Raw genomic sequence first — 7,575 nt, forward strand, 5'->3', positions numbered from 1 at the left:
TGCATTCATGTTCTTGGTTTTGCCAGCAAATGGACTTTACAGCTGACTTGGCAAGGTTCTCTGAGTGGGGAAGACAGAAAAAGTGGTGTACCAGGTAGACAAGAATTAGAAAAATTTGGGTTTCAGATTAGAAAAACTTGAAAATGTACACTGAGTTTTAAAAGCAGTGTTGGTTTTAAAGCACTGAAGCTATTTTTTATAACTGAAGGTATATGCAAATGATTTTAAAACAAGTGTATAATTGCCTTGTTTATAAAATATTACTACTTTGTGGCTAAAATATATAAATTCGATATCTCAATTCCCATAAAACTTTCTTGTTCAAATTCTTAGGTTAATTTATAATTTGGAGTTAATTGTATTTGGATTTATGTGTCTGAGCAACTGACATAATAAAAAAAATTTACATTCACAGCAAATAAAAACAAAACAAAACCCAATTCAGAAATATCTAGGGTCATGCTGATCTTCGAATTTTTTTATCTTTTCAACATCTCTGGCATCATAAAAAATAGCGATCACCTCTGTTTATCACACAGAGCTGTAGGTAGGTCTGTGAGTCCCACAAGAGTCATTCAGTTGGCTCTGTCTCCTAAGCACCTAGCATGACACCAAGCCTAGAGCAGGTTCTTAGTAAAGAACATTAGCAGACGATGCAAATTTCATGAATGATGTAGGGAAGGAGGGGGAAAGAGCGGGAGGGAAATACAGATTGCCTGCCAGTTCACTCTGTGGGTACCTGATGATTTTAAATCAGAATACCTCACAAAGTATTCTGCATCAAGTAATGCATTTGTTATCAGCATTTATGTGATGCCAGATATGTTCCAGGCACTGACTGATGTAGGCAGTGAACAAAGACAGCCATGAACAGATTTCCTACTGTCATGGAATTACTCCAGCAGAACCCACATCACTACTCTGAAAGGTACATATTGATAACACTGTTTTTATGAGTAGGAAGGTAAAGATTTTCTCTCAAAGTATGTTTGGTATCCCTGACCTGTCCAGTGTTTTAAGTGGCCCAAGTTTTGTGTAGTAGCATCCTACTCTATTTGAAGCCAGCTTTAGAGACTGGCACAGTCATTTAACATAGTATCACCAGCAGCTGATAACCTAATTCAAGCAAGTTTTTATCACCAGGTAAAGATCTAATACAAAAAAATAAAACACACACACACACACACACACACACACACACACACACATATATATATATATATATATATATATATACACAAAATTAATTTCCTAATGTTTGCATTAAGACTTAGCATTACAAAGAAAATATGTATAATCTGATTTTGCATAGTGTTTTAAAATATTTTAAATAGACTTCAAACTTAAATCAAGGTAGTTTTTCTATGAACTCCTTTCTTTCCCTTAAAAACATACACTGAGTGGCCAGATTATTATGATCTCTGACCACATAATAATCTGGCCACTCAGTATATATATGAGGCCTGGTGCATGAATTCCTGCATGGGTGGGGTCTGGCTAGCCTGGCCAGGGGTAGGGGACATGGGCAGTTGGCCAGCCTGCCCGCTGGTTGAACTCCTGGTCCAGGGGACAATTTGCTTAATAGCCTTTTATTATATAGGATATACACTGAGTGGCCAGGTTATTATGTGTTCAGAGATCATAATAATCTGGCCACTCTGTGTATTTCTATAGGCTTATTTGAAGTTTGATAAAGTAAAAATTTACTGGAAATATAGCAAGAGAGTTATAGAGCATAATACTTCAAAAGTTTAAAATGAAATATAATCTAAATAAGAGCATTCATTTCCATTTTTATAGAATGAGACAATACAGAAGGCAAGTTTTTGCTTTAAAAAGAAATCAAATTCAGTCCCCTTGAAAGATATTACAGGCCTAATTATTAGAAACCAATTAAATGTTAAGAAAAACCACTTAATCCTAAATGCTTTAATGGATTTTACAAATTGGACCTATTAAATAATTTAGTAGGATTCATTAAAGTTTTAATTTTATCCAATAGAATTAAATACACTGGACTCTGCCTGTCTCCTTTGGGTTTCATCAAGCATCAGGTTGGATGGGAAGGAAACTAGGAGAGTCAGGAGTCCTGGGTTCAGGTCTCATCACTGCTGTGATCTTAGACAAAGACGTCATTTGTAAATGTTGGCTTATCTTTCAATCCCAAAGGATCTTTTTAAACCTGAGTAAAAGTGGGTGGAACTGCTTTGACAGCTGTAAGGAGGCAATCTCACCACATGCTATTTATTTACTATTGTATTATTCTATTGCCCTCCTGGCAATGAAGAGAAGGCATTAATCACAGGTCTCTCCACCGGAAGCTGAGGGGATCACATCCCAATAGCTGCAAGCATCCTGCGATCAGCCAGACTCCAGTGATCCTCTGCTCAGCAGGTTGTGCAAAGATGTCCAGGTGTTCTTGTCCCCAGTAAGGTGCTCTTTTAGACAATAAGAGAAAATTGGATTCACTTGTTTGAGAACCACGATTCTGTAGCTCATACTCTACATACACTTAGTGTAGCTGCCATACAAAATCTCATAAAATCATTTCCTGATTTTATATAATCTTGGAAATTCTAGTCAGCCATGTGGTTTAGGGTTTCTTTATAAATTCAAATAATGGCTGTGATGAATTTATCCTGAATTATTTATACCTTGATCCCCTTTTAACCACAATATTGGGGAGTTTCAACATAGGGTGGCCCTTATCCTTTTCCCACCCTATTTTTTAATGTATTTTTATCAATTCTAGAGGGAGATAGAAACATTAATGATGAGAATCATTGATCAGCTGCCTCCTGCTTGCCCCACACTGGGGATCCAGCCCACAGCCCAGGCATGTGTCCTGAGCAGAAATTGAACTGTGACTTCCTGGCTCATAGGTCAACACACAATCACTGAATCACACTGGCGAGGCTCCTCACCTTTTCTTTAAAACACACACACACACACACACACACACACACACACAACCAAAACCAAAACCAAAACTGTCTTCACTTGCTTAATCAGCGCTATGAAAATTGTGTCCCTAACACAGGACTTTCTTTTGATTCAACCCTTCCACCTGAACAGGAAACACCCCACAACAGCACCAAATAACAGGTGCTAGGAAAGCAGCAATAAAAATGGGGGAAGTCACCCAGAAGAACAGGTTTTGCTGAGTGCACTAAGTATGGTACGTACTATCATCAACCAAGTCGCTCAGGGCATTCCTCCTAGTTTTCTTGTAATGTCCTTGCAAAGGAAGGCTGCTGTAATACAGTGTAATAAATAATAAAAATAAGAGGACCAGGCACAAGGAGGCTAAGCAACTGGCCTGGGGTCATAGGTAAACAGTGTAGAAAACTCGGAACTAAAGGTAAGTATCCCAATTATGGGGAAACCCTCCAACTTGCTGTCCTAAGGACAATTTATGAAAAATGCAAAATTACTTTGTCTTTTGGGCTGAGAATGCTATTGAGTCTAAAGCCATTAGCTCAGCATTTAAGACTTGAATCACTGATGGCATGACAGTTATGTCAAAACCTACTGGTATCTCTTTGAAAGTATTGTCCTTTTTACAAATAACTTGGTTAAGATTTGGGAACTTTTGATTAAAAATGTGTTTGGGAGAGAACATCTGTAAGGTTTCAGTTTCTTTAAGGTAGTCTATCGACAACCGTTTGGCCGGAGTGGGGAAGATTGTGTCCCTATATGACCACCTATTTTTTTCTCTGCTGCTCACCCAGTATCTTACCTGCCATGCTTCAGTGACTATATTCCAAAAAACCAACCTCTTCTTCTAAGTTATTTGTCACTGTTGGCAATTTTGCCATATTTTATCAACTCCCTTTTCTTACATAAGAAAACACTAGATACTTGGAATATACAAGACAGCCCCCTCCATTCAATCTTAGCTCTACTTTTCCCCTTTTCTTTCCATTTGCACCTCCAAATTTACCTACTAAGGCCGTGGTCAGCAAACTCCGGCTCTTTGGCCCCTTGAGTGTGGCTCTTCCACAAAATACTATGGCCTGGGCGAGTCCATTTTGAAGAAATGGTGTTAGAAGTTTAAAAAATTTCTCTCTCAAAAGAAATTTCAATCATTGTACTATTGATATTTGGCTCTGTTGACTAATGAGTTTGCCGACCACTGTACTAAGGTGTCTACTGTCCTTGTAACAGAAATCTTTTATCCTCTCTGAGTGATCTCTTTTCTAGTCATATTTACTCTCCATTTCTTATGCATCTCAATACTGCTGTCAAAAACAATTTCCTAAACACCAAAACATTAATACTGGTTACATAATGATTATAGATTTGTATAATAGTACTGTGGTCTTATTATTTAAAATTAAGCCTTACCATTTGAAATAAGCACTAAAGTATTTATAGATAAAATACAATCTCTGGGATTTGTTTGGGAAAAAATCTGAGAAGGGTGGATGGAAAATGGATGGGACCAGATAGGCCATGGGTGTTGGGTCTGGTTTAGTACGTACATTGAGAGATTATATACACCTACCTATTTTAATATTCCCCACAATAAAAAGACAAAGTTTTCTCTCTTCACTTGCTAGTTTAGGCTACTCTCATAAAAGCTAATGAAATATGTAGATGATTTGCCATTAAAATGGTGTTACAAAACCCAATACCAAAATACACTATATACTATTGCTACATGTATTAGTAATAGTCACCATTTATTTACTCTGTACTAGGCTACTAGGCACTGTTACATAGATGGCATTTTTACAATGAGCTTACCAGGTAGTTATCACCAAAGGCTCAGAGAGGTTAAAAAAGCTTGCCCAGAATCATCAGGATGGAAATAAACTCTCTGAATGTTCATTATCTGTTCCGAATATGAAGAAAATAATGATTCCCACAATAACTCAAACACAGTGCTCACATCCATAATGATGTACTTCATTTCCAAATTACCATAAACCATCAGGTAGATTTGGCCAAAGACAAGGTTGAACTCAGTTTATATTTACCTAGTTAAGTCAATACTTGATGGACTTACAATTTTTATTTGCATTTACAATGAAATCAAGTATAACGCTAGCTGATTGCAAAGAGTCACTATTTACAGCCACAATTGAAGGGGAGGGAAGTAGCACAGTTTAAAGGCAGCAGGTTTAGCTTTAAGACAGCTGGTTCAGCCTCCTTAAAATGATGAAACCAACCATGTACAATCATGGCAATCTGGCCCTAAAAGTGATAACGATCAATCCCCTATGTTAGAGCAATGAATCCTGAACAATTCATAAACATACATGAAATGTAGGAATTACTTTATATCTTAAATCAGTTTGCAAAGTTTTATGCAATTGTGGATTGTATTACAGAAACAGTTCCTTAAAATTGCCAATATTGTTTCCTTAATGGAACCACTGCATTCCTGAAAGCACATGCATTTTTACAACTTATTAATAATGGCTTTAACGAAACAATGGATTATTTTCCTCTGGAAAAATACTTATATTCCAGGAAATAAAACTTCTTAAGAATGCCTACTTAAGAAGCAAACATTTTTTTCTCCAGTTAGTGCAACCTGCTGGCTTTTAAAAAAAGGGTTTCTTTGGCATGAAAGTAAAACATAGGAGACATACAAATCTTTGCAGTTTTAAATGAAAGTACACACTTTCTGGAACACAAATCGAACTAAATAAGATTATTTGCTGAAAAAAAGAAAAAGAAAAACCTCAATCAAGGGGGCAAGGAAAGGCTACTAGTATAGGACGTTTTGAAAAAATTGATTCACCGCATAACAAATACCATAATCAATGTCTTTATACAATTTCTTTAAAAGCCAGGTCCTTCCCCTAGCATATGGTAAATTATTTTATTTACAAAAACATACATACAGATTCTCAGGAAATTGAGGTATCAGAAAATTCAGATATAGTCATACAGCAAAAGAGGTAGTCATGAAAATCCATAAACTAAAAATGAGCTTATTTCTTAGCACTTTAAAAACCTTACATTATAACCTCTGTATTGTTTACATTTTTTAAAGTAGAAGGTAGATTTTGGCACTTTGGTGGTCTGTTATTCCTCCATCTTTTTCATAAGAAGGTTAAACAGTGATTGCTCTCAACAGAACATGTGCTTTGAGCTTTTTCCCAGCAGTGTTTTCAGGCTGTACCAGGCCTGGCACTCTAGTCCTTTTGATGAATCACTTATTAGATGACCAGCTTGAACCAAGGGTGACACACCGTGGCCAGAGAACATAGAAAAATTAATCTGGTTCTTTCAGAATCAAAAACACTTGCCTTTGGATCCACATGATTTTCCAGTATTTAAAAATATAGTATTAATATGATCTTCCTCCACGTTCCGATATAATCACCAGTAATGAGAAATCGACCTCAGTTAGAGGTCAAAGGATTTCAAATTAATCTAAAATGAGAAATTATTAGGCTAAACTACTTAAAACGTCTTAATGCTAACAATATGACAATCTCATCAGAAAACCAATTTTGGGGATTTGAATTTGTGCATCTCTGCAACTCCAAGAACTTCCAAATAATAACTGGAAAGGGCTACTCTCCTCAGAAGCACTACATCATAACAACATGGGCAGGGAGAGAGGTGGTCAGTCAGAAACTGTTTTAATGAAATAGATTGTCAACATAAACAGTGCAGGTATACTCTTTTGCTCAGAGGTAATTTTCAATCATGATCCTTGTTTCATATTTCAATAGATAACCTGGTCTTAAAACTCCTATTCAAAACATGCTTTCCTTAGCTTTTACTGCTAAAGTATTATCTAAAGCTATGTTGTCCAATACAGTAGCCACTAACCACATGTAGCTAATTTCGGTTGATTAAAAATTCACTCTTTATGGGCTCAAATACCTACATGTTACTGGGTGCTAGCATATTGGAGAACATGAACATTCTTACCATTACAAAAAGTGCTATTAGCACTGATCTGAAGAAAGTGCAGTGTGCCATACGCTCCTGAGACTTTTCAAACTGATCTTTTTAAAAAGTTGTTTAAAAGTATCACTGTATTTCTCTGCTACAGGTTAATACTGATCTCTGTTCATAGGTGTGAAAGAACAGTATCAAATTTCTGGTCATTGTATGAAGTATTTAAAGTGCCATGTGAGGCCCAAGTAAAACATGAACTCAGATATTTTCAAAACATGACTATAAAAAGTAATTGAAGGCTGAAACCAATTTGGCTCAGTGGATAGAGCGTCGGCCTGCGGACTGAAAGGTCCCGGGTTCGATTCCGGTCAAGGGCACGTACCTTGGTTGCGGGCACATCCCCAGCGGGGGGTGTGCAAGAGGCAGCTGGTCGATGTATCTCTCTCATCGACGTTTCTAACTCTCTATCCCTCTTAATTCCTCTCTGTGTAAAAAATCAATAAAATATATATATATTTTTAAAAGTAATTGAAAAGATTTGGTATACATGATGAAATTTAGCAGTCATGATTGAAACAGACCTCTCCTATTAATATCCATAAATCTTGATGAAAGCATAAATACCATTTAAAGTTTCTCACAAGAATGGGATAAAAAGCCCTTTACATAATGCTCTATTTTGCTCTGATGTCTCAGTATGGGTAAAAA

Source organism: Pipistrellus hanaki (assembly GCF_964339955.1).
Source record: "Pipistrellus hanaki genome assembly, chromosome: 1".
In the NCBI taxonomy this organism is placed as follows: domain Eukaryota; kingdom Metazoa; phylum Chordata; class Mammalia; order Chiroptera; family Vespertilionidae; genus Pipistrellus; species Pipistrellus hanaki.